Source organism: Pongo pygmaeus, chromosome 23 (genome assembly GCF_028885625.2).
Source record: "Pongo pygmaeus isolate AG05252 chromosome 23, NHGRI_mPonPyg2-v2.0_pri, whole genome shotgun sequence".
NCBI lineage: Eukaryota > Metazoa > Chordata > Mammalia > Primates > Hominidae > Pongo > Pongo pygmaeus.
In genome coordinates, this window is record NC_085931.1 from 30,149,364 (window position 1) to 30,163,343 (window position 13,980).

A 13,980-nucleotide genomic window follows, 5' to 3' on the forward strand; every position below is an offset into this window, starting at 1 on the left:
CAAAAGCAATCTGAACATACCTACTGTGTTCTCCTCCTTCAACTTCTCCCTGAGCTTCTGGTTGTAAAGGTGCAAATCTGCCATCTGGTCTCCAAGTTTTGATGCTTAATGGAGGAAAGAAGAAATGCCCCTAATTAAAATAACAAATAAACAAAAACATTATCCAGTTTGTTCCATTTTCAGAAATGTTTTAATTACATTAAAAACTACTCTCCACTCTTTAAAAAGTAAAAAATGAACCCCAGGAAATGACTCTTTCTTTTCCTATTTCTTTTTTTTTTTTTCTCTTTTTTGAGATGGGGTCTTGCTGTGTCATCCAGGGTAGAGTGCGGTAGTACAATCATGGCTTACTGCAGCCTTGACCTCCAGGCCTCAAGCAATCCTCCCACCTCAGCCTCACAACTAGCTGGGACAACATGCATGTGCCACCATTCCTTTTTTTTTTTTTAAGAGATGGAGTCTCCCTATGTTGCCCAGCTGGTCTTGAACTCCTGGGCTCAAGTGATCTTCCTGCCTTGGCCTCCCAAAATACTTAGATTACAGGTGTGAACCACTATGCCTAGCCCCGGCAGTGATGCTTTCCAAAAAATAAAATCGTGTGATCACAAAGAGGAATTAAGCAAGTGACCTTCAACAGAAGTCTTAGGAGGTACCAGGAATTAAGGGAGGAGTACTGAAAAAGTAATGATAAGTGAAAATGCAGGGTCAGGCACAGCAGCACAGTGGCTCAGGCCTATAATCCCAGCACTTTGGGAGGCTGAGGTGGGAGGACTGCATGAGACCAGGAGCTGAAGACCAGCCTGGGCAACATAGTGAGATTACATCTCTACAAAAAATTTAAAAATTAAAAAAAAAAAAGTTAGCTACAAATTTTTTGTGAAAACCAATGTAAATCACATATAGGAAAAAGACTGGGGCTGGGTGTGGTGGCTCACACCTGTAATCCCAGCACTTTGGGAGGCTGAAGGGGGTGGATCACTGAGGTCAGGAGTTTGAGGCCAGCCTGGCTAACATGGTGAAACCCTGTCTCCACTAAAAATACAAAAATTAGCTGGTTCAGATGGCAGGGTACCTGTAATCCCAGCTACTCGGGAGGCTGAGGCAGAAGAATTGCTTGAACTTGGGAGGGGGAGGTTACAGTGAGCCGAGATAGTGCCATTGCACTCCAGCTTGGGTGACAGAGCGAGACTGTCTCAAAAATCAAACTGTCTGAGCAGGGTGGCTCACACCTGTAATCCCAGCACTTTGGGAGGCTGAGGCAGGTGCATCATGAGGTCAGGAGATTGAGACCATCTTGGCTAACACGGTGAAACCCCGTCTCTACTAAAAATACAAAAAAAAAAAAAATAGCTGGGCATGGTGGTGGGCGCCTGTAGTGCTAGCTCTTAGGGAGGCTGAGGCAGGATAATGGCATGAACCCAGGAGGCGGAGCTTGCAGTGAGCCGAGATCGCGCCACTGCACTCCAGCCTGGGTGACAGCTAGACTCCGTCTCAAAAAAAAAAAAAAGAATTGCATGTTTGTTTGTTTTGAGACAGGGTCTCGCTGTCATCCAGGAAGGAGTGCAGTGGCATGATCTCGGCTCACTAGAGCCTCTGCCTTCTGGGTTCAAGCGATTCTCCTGCCTCAGCCCCGGAGTAGCTGGGATTACAGGTGTGCGCCACCACACCCTGCTGTGTTTTTGTGTTTTTACTAGAGATGGGGTTTCACCATGTTGGCCAAGCTGATCTAGAACTCCTGGCCTCAAGTGATCCACCTGCCTCAGCCTCCCAAAGTGTAGGATTGCATGTTTAAAAAAAATCAAACCTCACGAATGAGACCAAAGCGTCTACTGGCGCACAAGAAAAGAACACCCTTTACTTGAAAGTACCCCAGGGAAAACCCAGGCACAGCCTCCCCAGCCTGGCAGCCCCTGCCAGCCTGTACCTAGGGTGGGTGTGAGCGTCCACAGCTGGGAGAGCAGCCGGCACACCCCAGCCCTGCTCCCAGGGTGAGCCCCACATGCACCAGGCAGAGAACTCCTGGGCTTCGGGCTGCTAAGCCCCAGGGGCCCCAGTGTCACCTGCTCTCATGCATGGACTGAGCACCTACTGTGTGCAGGCCCTTCTCAGGGGTTGGAGGGAAGGAGTGGTCTCACCCTGCAGAGCTTTCAGGACAACTGAGGAAGTTTCCCAGGGCCCATGGGAAGTCTGAACCAAAAACTGCTTCCCAGTGAGTCGGACTCCTCACTTTGAGGGATTTGGGTTCTGAGCCAGTAGAGCAGGCAATGCAAGAGGATCCGATCCCATGCCCAGGCTGCATGGCTCTGGGATTCCTCCTGCCAGCACTCCACCAGGACCCCTGCTGCCCCTCAGAGCACCCCCCACCAGAGTATGCAGGGCCTCCTGAGCCCACTTGGGCCAGGAGGGCACCCAGGTCTCCCTTTCCCTGCCTGCCTGCTCTCAAGGCTTAAGCTAACTTTCTCCATTTGTGCTAACATTTTCCATACATTATTATTTTTTTATTTTTATTTTTTGAGACGGAGTCTTGCGCTGTCGCCCAGGCTGGAGTGCAGTGTTACCATCTCAATCTAGGCTCACTGCAACCTCTGCCTCCTGGGTTCAAGTGATTCTCTTGCCTCAGCCTCCTGAGTAGTTGGAATTACAGGCCTGCGCCACCCCTGCCCCCACTGGCTAATTATTGTATTTTTTAGTAAAGACAGGGTTTCACTGTGTTGGCCAGGCTGGTCTCAAACTCCTGATCCACCCACCTCAGCCTCCCAAAATGCTGGGATTACAGGCATGAGCCACCACACTTGGATTTCCATACATTCTGGCCATTGGGACCAGCTGTGCACCCAGGTGTCACATTGCCTGGGTAGCTTGGAGGATCACAGCCCCTCTGTTTAGGTGGTGGGACTGGGCTAGCCCATGCTGGTCTCCTGCTCCCAACACTAAACCTGGTTGTCTCCTCCACGCAGGGCCCCCACAGGACCTCCAGTCCATGCAGGGCCCCCATGAGACCTTCTGGTCTGCACAGGGCCCCCAGAGACCAGGAAGGGTCCCCTCGCTGGGATTTGAGTCCCAGCCTGAGAGTTGGGCCATTGGTGTTTGTTCTCCATGTCTGACTCTGCAAACAGCTTTCCCTCCTGGTTTCTGTATTTTTTTTTTTTTTTTTTTTTTTGAGACATGGTCTCGCTCTGTTGCCCAGGCCGGAGTGCAGTGGTGTGATCTTGGCTCACTGAAACCTCCACCTCCCGGGTTCAAGCAATTCTCCTGCCACAGCCTCCCAAGTAGCTGGGATTACAGGTGCGTGCCACCACGCCTGGCTAATTTTTTGTATTTTTAGTAGAGATGAAGTTTTGCCATGTTGACCAGGATGGTCTCAAACTCCTGACCTCAGGGGATCCACCTGCCTCAGTCTCCCAAAGTGCTGGGCTTACAGGCGTGAGCCACCGTGCCTGTCCTGGTTTCTATCTTGGGTATGGTCCCCAAACTCTTGAGCACAGCCCCACACCTGCACCCAGTCATTCACATAGACCCTGGGGTGCGTGGAGGCAGAGGGTCACCCTCAGAGGAGCTGTCCGCATGTCCATGGTGGACTCAGTGTGGCTCCTCTGCTCAGCCCAGGGCGTGGTGGTTCCATCACTGCTTTATGTGGTAGGGCTCAGGAGGAATTCTGATATAACAGGGATGTCTCCACATGTCTTCCTGCCTTAGCATCTTGGGGTGTACGTGGAAAAACCCCTGGCAGGGCTCACTCTGACAGAGTCCCAGCCTCTGACACTGAATCACCCACAGTCTCTCTAGTTTATGTGGTAGGGTTCGGGATTTATGAAAATCATATACTAAAAAATGACTTCCTTGTCTCTTTGAATTCAACTTTGATTAATGTTTGATCCTATTTATTAACTTAGACGATGAAATTCCCTCAAGTATTTTAAATGGAATTAACATACATCGCATATTTGATTTTTCTTTTCGTATATCAGTTGTTTGGCTAGCAAACAGACCTTCCAAGCATTTAAACAGTACTTGTAAATCTAATAAATTAAGCTAAAAATATGAAGCATCTTTAATTCTCTGGATTTTAATGTACTTTGTGAGCTTAGTAACATTTTTCTATTCCTCTTAAACTTTTTAAAAAAAAAATTTGAAAACTAGGCCAGGTTCAGTGGGTCATGCCTGTAATCCCAGCACTTTGGGAGGCCTAGGCAGGTGGAACACCTGAGGTCAGGAGTTCAAGACCAGCCTGGCCAACATGGTGAAACCCTGTCTCTACTAAAAATACAAAAATTAGCCAGGTGTGGTGGCACATGTGTGCTGGTAATCCCAGCTACTCCGGAGGTTGAGGCAGGAGAATTGCTCCCAGGAGGTGGAGGTTGCAGTGAGCCGAGATTGTGCCACTGCATTCTAGCCTGGGCAACAAGAGCAAAAGTCTGTCTCAAAAAAAAAAACAAAACAAAACAAAAAACAAAAAAAACCCTGGAGACTAATATTAAAGAGCACAATCTAAAGTGTATGGCTGGAATGAATGAATGAGCCCTCTAGGCGAGCAAAGCCTTTCAGGGCAGGTGTCCTTTGGTCCCGCGAGCCAGGCCTCCGGAGGCTGAGCAGTGAGTGCTGTCTGTCTGACCAGGACATCATCCACTCAGGCAGCACCCTCCTGGCCCCGGCCACCAGGGCGGCGTGGGAGCAGATCCAGCAGAGCGAGGGTGGGTGGCATGGCACAGTTGCTCCAGCACCTCGAGGGCTACTTCAGCAACGTGGCACACAACGTGCGGTGGATGTACCTGCGGCCCTTCATCATCGTCACCGCCAACATGAGTAAGGCACTGGCTGCGTTGGGGGTGGAGGCCTGTAACCCTCAGGAGTGCACCCAGGAGCTGGGTCCCCATGGGTGGAGCAGGTGGGCTCCCGGCCCCCACTTGGCCATGCTCTTAGAAAGACGATTCAGAGGCTGGGCACAGTGGCTCACACCTGTAATCCCAGCACTTTTGGAGGCCGAGACAGGCAGATCATGTGCAGTCAGGAGTTGGAGACCAGCCTGGGCAACATGGTGAAACCCTGTCTCTACTAAAAATGCAAAAAGTAGCCAGGCGTGGTGGTGCATGCCTGTAATCCCAGCTACTTGGGAGGCTGAGGCAGGAGAATCACTTGAACCTGGGAGGCAGAGGTTGCAGTGAGCCAAGATTGCACTGTTGCACTCCAGCCTGGGTGACAAGCGGAGACTCTGTCAAAAAAAAAAGAGCCGGGCGTGGTGGCTCACGCCTGTAATCCCAGCACTTTGGGAGGCTGAGGAGGGGCGGATCACAAGGTCAGGAGATCGAGACCATCCTGGCTAACATGGTGAAACCCCGTCTCTACTAAAAATACAAAAATTAGCCGGGCGTGGTAGCAGGTGCCTGTAGTCTCAGCTACTTGGGAGGCTGAGGCAGGAGAATGGCGTGAACCCGGGAGGCGGAGCTTGCAGTGAGCTGAGATGGTGCCACTGCACTCCAGCCTGGGCGATAGAGCGAGACTCCATCTCAAAAAAAAAAAAAAAAAAAAAGATTCAGCTGCAAGGCCTCCATTTCCTCATCTGTAAATGGAGCCTTTGGGAAGACAGTCTGTGATGACACACCCATGGCTACGAGGGGACAGGTCCTGGGCTTGGGAGATGTTAGGCCATGATCTTGGGGGTTTGGCAGGCCTTCCAGACCCTCAGGTGTGAGACTCTAGAAGGGTGAGTGTCGAGGGTCCTGTCTCACTTCAGGCTCACTGCAGACAGGTGTAGGTACACGTGGGATGCAGGAAGTTGGAAGTCGATTCTCTTCTAAAGATGGTTAGTCAACTGGATATGGTGGTTCACACCTGTAATCCCTGCATTGTAGGAGGCTGAGGCGGGCAGATTGCTTGAGCCCAGGAGTTCGAGACCAGCCTGGGTGCCATAGCGAGACCCCCATCTCTATTAAAAAAAAAATTAGCCAGGTGTGGTGGCATGCTCCTGTATTCCCAGCTACTCAGGAGGCTAAGGTGGGAGGATTGCTTGAGCCCAGGAGGTTGAGGCTACAGTGAGCTGAGATTGCACCACTGCACTCCAGCCTGGGTGACAGAGTGAGACCCTGTCTCAAAAAGTACATATAAATAAATAGGCTGGGCATGGTGGCTCATGCCTGTAATTCTAGCACTTTGGGAGGCCGAGGGAGGCAGATCACTTGAGGTCAAGAGTTTGAGAACAGCCTGGCCAACATGGTGAAACCCAATCTCTACCAAAAATACAAAAAATTAACCGGGTGTGGTGGTGCATGCCTGTAATCTCAGCTACTCCGGAGGCTGAGGCAGGGGAATTGCTTGAACCCAGGAGGCAGAGGTTGCAGTGAGCAGAGATCGCACCACTGCACTCCAGCCTGGGCGACACTGTGAGACACCGTTTCAAAAGAGTTAATAATAAAAAATAAATAAATAAATACATGTCTAGCCAGTGTCAGTGTGACAATTGTGGTCATTTTGAAAACAGCAAGGGTTCACGAAAGCTCTGAGAGTTATGTCTGATTAAAGGAACTGTCCCTCCAGTTCTTGCTGTTGACATCTTTGACAAGTTCATCTTCATGGGAGCCAGAGTCCCATGGTTCGACGCCATTCATGAAGAGTTCCCCACGGAGCTGGAGTCCTCCATCTCCTTCCCAGCTGACTTCTTCAAATCACCTGAAGAAAAAGGTAGAACCACTTAGAAACCTGCTACTTCCCTCGGAGTCCCCAGCATTCAGGGAGGGGAGGGCCGCCCCTGCGGACATCACAGGAGGATGAACATGCCATACTCCCTGCGCCCTGAAGATCCGGGGCTGGAGTGTTCCAAGTGTTTGCTGGCACCAAGTCCTATTGGTGACAGCGGGTTGTTTCGTCCAAGTGCTTAGGTACAGGTTGAGCATCCTAACCCTGAAATCTGAAATGCTCCAGAATCTGAACCTTCTTGAGCACCAACCTGACACTTAAAGGAAGTGCTCATTGGAGGGTAAGTATGAAATGATACTTTAAAATTTAAAAAAAATCAAAATCCAGGCCGGGCACAGTGGCTCATGCCTATAATCCCAGCGCTCTGGGAGGCCGAGGCAGGGGGATCACCTGAGGTCAGCAGTTCGAGACCACCCTGGCCAACATGGTTAAACCCCATCTTTACTAAAAAATACAAAAAATTAGCCAGCTGTGGTGGTGGGCACCTGTAATCCCAGCTACTCAGGAGGCTGAGGCATGAGAATCACTTGAGCCCAGGAGGCAGATGTTGCAGTGAGCCAAGATGTGCCAGCCTAGGCTACAGAGTGAGAATCTGTCTCAAAAGAAAAAGAATCCAGAATGTTCCTAAGCATTTCAGCTAAGGGATACTCAGCCGTGTAACTGATATTGAGAAAGAAAAGAGAACTGAAATTTGTATGTGAGCTGATTGTCTTTGATGTGCAGTGAAAAGCTGCTTCTAGCCGGGCGTGATGGTTCACACCTGTAACCCTAACACTTTGGGAGGCTGACATGGGGACGATTGCTTGAGCCCAGAAATTCAAGATCAATCTGGACAACATAGGAAAACCCCATCTATACTAAAAAGGTTTTTTTTTTAATTACCTGGGCATGGTGGCGCATGCCTGTAGTCCAACCTACTCAGGAGGCTGAGGTGGGAGGATTGCTTTAGTCCAGGAGATAAGGCTGCAGTGAGTTGTGATTATGCCTCTACAGCCCAGCCTGGGCAACAGAGCAAGAACCTGTCTGGGTGGGGGGAGGCAGGGGAAGCTGCTTCTAAATAGAAATAGAAATTTTAGAATCACCTTCCCTTCCCTGCAAGAAACAAACAAACAAACAAAAACAAACTAACAAACAAAAACAAACTAGAATGCTGTCTGTGTATGTACAAATCTTCAATCCTGGGTTGAGATTATGATACAAAACAGTTTGAACATTTTGAACTTTCTTAAGGTGCTTTTTTTTTACAGATCCGTGACAATTACTAAAAACTTCACCAAATAAAAAGGACATGAAAAGGTAAACTCCATAATGGACAGTTTAAAATTGGAAACCTTGTTAGTAAATGGATTTTGTCAGGTATATGGTGTTATCTCATGTGTCTTTTTTTTTTTTTTTTTTTTGAGATGGAGTCTCGCTCTGTCGCCCAGGCTGGAGTGCAGTGGTGTGATCTCGGCTCACTGCAAGCTCTGCCTCCCGGGTTCACACCACTTTCCTGCCTCAGCCTCCTGAGTAGCTGGGACTACAGGCACCCGCCACCATGCCCGGCTAATTTTTTGTATTTTTAGTAGAGACGGGATTTCACCGTGTTAGCCAGGATGGTCTCAATCTGCTGACCTCGTGATCTGCCCACCTCGGCCTCCCAAAGTGCTGGGATTACAGACATGAGCCACTGCGCCCAGCCCTCATGTGTCTTAAAAAGAGGGGTGACTCTGATGTGGGGTCATGCTTGAAACTGAGAGGACAAGGTCCCCGACTCTCCATTGCAGCCAGCTCTCTCTGGAACTAACAGAGTGAGAACTCGCTCATTACCAAGGGAAGGGCACCAAGCCATTCATGGGTGCCCTTCAAGGGCACCCACCCCCATGACCCAAACAACCCCAACCAGGCCCACCTCCAACCCTGATCACATTTCAACATGAGATTTGGAGGGGCTGGACATCCAAACTGCATCAGATACATTCATGTTTAAGCAGTCCATCTCCAGAACTCTTCATCCTGCAGATCTTAAACTCTAGCCCACAAAACACCAACTCCACTCCCCAGCCCCTGGTGCCCACCATTGTTTCTGTCTCTGAATTTGACTCCTCTAGGGACCTCTTATAAGTGGAATCATACAATATTTGTCCTTTTGTGATTGGCTTATTTCACTGAGCGTGATGTTCTCTAGGTTCACCTGTGTTGTAGCAAATGCCAGACTTTCCCTCCTTTTGAAGGCTGAGTAATATTCCATTGTGTGGATGGAGCATGTGTTGTTTATCCACTCACCTGTTGACCCATGCCTGGGTCGTTTCCACCTTTTGGCCTGTGTGAATGGTGCTGCTGTGAACGTGGGTGTAGACGTATCTGGGTCCCTGCTTTCAGTTCTTTTGGGTGTATACCCAGAAGTGGGCTTGCTGGGTCATGTGGTAAATCCTATTGTTGATTTTTTGAGGACCCACCGTACTGTTCTCAGTGGGACATCTGTTGGGTTTCGAGAAGCACCTGCTGGCACTGACAGCTGTCTTGGGGAACACAGGTGTTCCTGCTGGAGTCCTCATGCTCTGCTTACGTTGCAGAAGGCCCCCTGGTAAGGCCAGCCAGCCAGAGGACCACCCCACAGACCACACGCCCAGGGCCTGGCACCAAGGGGGAGGCCCCGATCAGCAGGTGAAAGCGACACCCTGATGACACTGGCCAGTTCACCTTCACTCTGGTCATCATTTACTGTACCCTGGGGCAGCTCCTGCCTGAGCCCTATGACCCCAACTGCCACAGCCTCTGGTAAGGCCTGGGTATGGGGCACATGAAGAGGGCCCATTCCAGAGGCTCCTAAGGCTTCCGCAAATCAAAATCCTGATCCTGATCAAGCACAGGTCTTCACAGTGACATTTCACTGTGACCCTGGCCCAGAGACAGAGATCACTGCCCTGTGGTGTCCCTTGAAGGAAGATTCTGGGTCTGCCACAGGACACCACACCCTGGAACATTGCACACCCTTTGCCTGGCCTTATCCCAGTGTTTCTGTCAGAAATGCCCTCTCCCCAGCGTACACCCCATCTTGTGCCCCGAGGGAGTCCGTTCTCTCCCCACACACCCGACCCAAGGCTGTTGTGGGTAGTGCCTGCTGCTGGCCCCGGGGTTAGGGCTGCCCAGCCAGTCCTGGCTGGAAAGGATGAATGTCCCAGAAGCAGCTTTGGGGCCTGCTCGGTGGGAGCAGCCCGAGGCTCTGCCCTTCCTCCTCCTGCCATTTCCCGCTTCCCTGGTTCTGGGGTCCTCGTGTTCATGTGGTTCTGTGACTGGGTGATTCACCCCCATGAGCTGTCATTATTTTGGTGTCTTTTGCTGGACATTTAAGCCATTCCTTGTGTTTCTGCCATTAGCTATTATGGGCTGTAACATCTTTGCACCTGTGCCTTCTTTCTTTTTAAATTTCTGAAGTCCCAGTTTGACCCAAAGGTGACACATCTCCCTGTGTGCCCTGTCAGTGATGAAACCTGCTGTGGGGATGAAGATGCCATGGGGCCCGCAAATCCGAGCTCTCGGAGTGTGATTCTGTCTCCCCTAGAAACACATCCATGGCATGTCCTCAGGGCATTTGTGGGTGGGATTAAGCAAATGTTTCCTAATCATGTTTGTCCCTGTGCTCTGGTGTCTTGACCTCAGGCTGCCTCACTGGCCCATCATTAATACCCCGACAGTGAGCGCACTGGTGTACAGCGAGGGGGCTCCACTTCCGAGACCCCTGGAGAGGCCCGTCCTGGTGGAGTTCACCCTGCTGGAGATGGAGAAGCAAACCAAGCCTGTCTGTGTGTTCTGGAACCATTCCCTGGCATAAGTGTGATGCCGGGAGTTCTGCATCTTCATGTGAGGGCTTTGCCAAAGCAGAGAGAACCCGCAGGGTTGGTGGCTCAGTGGCAGATCGTCCCACAGGGACAGTCTCTTGTGGTCTGTGTCTCCCCCTTCAGCCCCCTGTGGGGCAGTGAGCCTCCTGCTCTGCTTCTGTGGGTGCATCAGAGCCCCCCAGATGCCTACACACAGATGCACACAGACCTGCACATGGAGACACAGACAGCGCACACACAGGCCCACACACCAGCACGCGCTGACCTGCACGTGGAGACACAGACATGCAGGCACACAGAGAGATCCCTCAAGGCTGACACCCAGGAAGGGGCCCCTCACCTGTGGGACTCCCGAGATGCAGTGGCCAACACTAGTGTAGTGCGCAGTTCACTGCTGGATAAGACAGAGGCCTGTTCTGGTCACACATGGGAGGCAGAATCCAGAGACTGGGCCCAGGAGCCCTTCCGCTGACAGTGGGAACTCCCAGCTACATATGGGGGTCCCCATACCAGACAAAGCTCCCTGACCTTAGTCTTGCCCGAGCGGCCAACACAGCCCAGCTTTGGGGACTGGCTTTACCCCCAAGAGGCCACACCTGGCCACAGCACTGTTTATCTGGCCTGTTTCAGAAGCACTGTCAGAGTGGCGAAGGCAGGAGGTGGTGCACAAGAGTCTACGTTCTAGCATCCATTCAAGCGAGGGAAAGGCATTTCGTACTTAGAAAAATGCAAAATTAGTGATTCTCACCCACACATGAGACTGTGGATTCACCCATGCATGACATAGTGCATTCAGAGCCGCACTGTGGCTCTCATCTGCTGGGAGCCAGTAGTGTTTGTGCTTTGGTTTTGCTTTTTTAGCTGCATGGTTTATGTGAGGTGCAGACTTACTTGAGTTGCTCTGTCTTTACAGGGAGTTTGCTTTTTCTCTGCTGGTTTGTTTTCACTTTTGCTGTCTGTGTTTAGAAGAAAACATTAGAACTGGGGTGTGGTGGAAGGATGGGAACACGATCTGGGAGGGGAAGACCTGCTGTCTCTCCACATACCAGGAGGGAGTGGCAGGAAGCGGAGATGCTGTGCCCGACTCAGGGAGTCAGAGTGTGAGCAACCCCAGGCTTGAATCTGCTGAACGTTGTGCATCTGGGGGCGCCCGTGCAGCAGGAACACTCTCCCCATAACAATTCCTCTGGGCACAGTGGAAAGCCATGAGTCGGGGCTATCCTGGGGGCTGTACTATGGTGAGTAAGCCCATGGCAGGAGCCAGTTCAGCCCAGCCTCATTCTTCTTCTGCTTCTTTGCTTTCCAAGTTCTAGTTCATAAGCAAGCAGCACGGTACCTGGAATGTAATAGGTGCTTGGCTTATAAAAGAGAGAAGCAAGGAACCCCTTTTACCACGACGGACATCAGGCCCAGCTCTCTGTCCTGGGCATTCATCTTTGTTCTGGCAATTAGCTCCAGCTCTAATGACCTGCCGTCTGCTTTATTTTGCACCTATGATTTCCAGATTGTAAAGTTTGTGGCAAATGTATTAACATTCACATCCCATTTACAGATTAGCAAACTAAGGATCTGAGAGGTTATGTGATTTTCCCTGAGTCTGGCGGGGGGCAGGGCCCTGTCAGAAGCTGAGACACACCTCGTAACAGCTTGTTATTTGGGGCTTCCCATCAGTGAGGTGGGAGTCATAATGGGGCCCTGGCTTCTGGGCAATTCCCATAAAACATTGTGCCACCTGAAGATGGAAGTGTCAGAGGAAGATGAGATGTTATTTCTGAAAGCATCTACCCTCAGAAAGAGACAGGAGTGCATCGCAGCTGTGTGAACCCCGGGTGGTGGTTCCAGCAGCGGGGCACGTGGTGGACACGAGACGGCCCCGTTTGAGTTTTGCTGCTAGATGACACGTAGAACTTGAACTTCAGAGGGTGCTCCTTGGAGGCCGTGATGAGAGAGACACAGAAGGGAATGGAGACTGTTCCCATGGTCCTGCCTCTGCTGCAGCGAGGCTGCTGCTCTTGCAGCTGGGTGGCTGTTCGGTGCCGGGGGCCGGTGAGGAACACTGTGGGGAGCAGCCTGCGAGGGCGCCGGGCTTTCAGCACTCACGATACCTGCTGTTTGGTTTGGCCAGGATGGCCTGGGAGTCCCCAGGGCCAGGCAAAGACTGCCCCCAACAGACTTATGGGCAGAGGGAACCGTCTCACCCCTGCCTCTTCTCCCTTCTCCACACAGTGTCAGTGGGACGGGAAGGTGGTCTGCCCGGGGCTTCAAGCTCCTGTCCAGGAACCGGACACATGTCATATGCCAGTGCAGCCACACGGCCAGCTTCGAGGTGCTCATGGACGTCTCCAGGTGTGAGATGCGCATCTTCCTGTGGCCACTAAGCCCACTGAGCCTACCCCCAAACCTGCTCCTCCTCAAACTAAATCTTCCATTCTAAGTGCTTTGAACAAAGCAAATCAACCGATTAAAAAAATGTATTCCAGGATTGGCCAGAGTCTGTGAAGATTTCCATAACAAATCCCCGTTACAAGGGTTTTCAGAGAGCCCTGGTTGTGCATTAAACCCCAGGATGGAAGACCCGAAGCTCAGGCTCTGAGGAGCTCCTGGAGTCTGCCCCTCGCTTCAGAGATGGTCTGTGCGAGGGTGCCGCTCTCCTCCCGCTTTGATCATAAGGAAGGTGACAGCTGCTGGGGATGGTAGGCACTCTCCCTAAGGGCCACAAGCTGGGCTGGGCAGCTAATGTTTAACCTCTGGCATTTTAAGCAGCCTGGGAGTGTGAGCGGGCTGTTGTGGGCCTGCAGATGAATTGGGGAGTGGCCTGAGTGCTGTCCTGTTATCCAGCCAGGAAGTGAGTGGCAGCCAGCCTGGGAGTGGCCTATGTGGGACCCTGCTGTCTAGGAGTCAGAGCCAGAGGCCTGGGTGGCCTCCCCTGGCCCCTCCCCAGGGCTGCGCTGTAGCTCAAGGGCCCAGGCCACCATCCTTCCTGAGGGCTTTCTGATGTGAAGTGGCCCTGGTTCCTGTCACATTCTTGGAAGGGTGAGTCAGCCCTGGGGCAGGGCTGGAGGAGGGCTGTGGCTTCCTCTGCAACATGCAGGTGAAGCTGCCCCGCCTGTGCCCCCATCTCATGGGCAAATGGCACTCCCCAGCAGGATCCAGCCTGGAGGGGGGTTCAGTGATTAGTGGACTTTGTTCATATAAGGGCAGGGTTGGGGGTTGTCTCGTGGCCAGGACGCTGGGCAACATGTGGGCCAAGGAAGCTGAAATTGAGGCAGAAGGAAGGAGGCTGGAGTGGGAGTCCGAGGCTGCCAAGGCCTGGGTGCCCCAAAGCTAGCTGTCTCTGAACAGCCCCGAGCCAGTGGAGGGAGCCTGGGGTGCTGCTGCTGGCCCCAGGGATGTCCAGGGCCCGGGCATTGAAGGGATCTCAGAAGGGGCAGTTCCAGGCCCAGGGCTGTGAGCACTCGGCCTCCCCGGC

At 51.8% G+C, this 13,980-nt stretch overlaps 1 long non-coding RNA gene and 1 pseudogene across 1 annotated transcript in view; both read left to right on the forward strand.

The window, feature by feature from the left end:
• Positions 1-4,510: 4,510 nt before the first annotated feature.
• Positions 4,511-6,689, forward strand: LOC129023696 (cadherin EGF LAG seven-pass G-type receptor 1-like; annotated as a pseudogene).
• A 2,554-nt stretch (positions 6,690-9,243) lies between these two features.
• LOC129022817 (uncharacterized) overlaps positions 9,244-13,980 on the forward strand; it is a 29,933-nt gene continuing 25,196 nt past the window's right edge. Inside the window, exons 1-2 of the long non-coding RNA XR_008496571.2 lie at positions 9,244-9,450; positions 10,333-10,533. This is a non-coding gene — a long non-coding RNA (uncharacterized LOC129022817). The remainder of the gene's footprint in view (positions 9,451-10,332; positions 10,534-13,980) is intronic.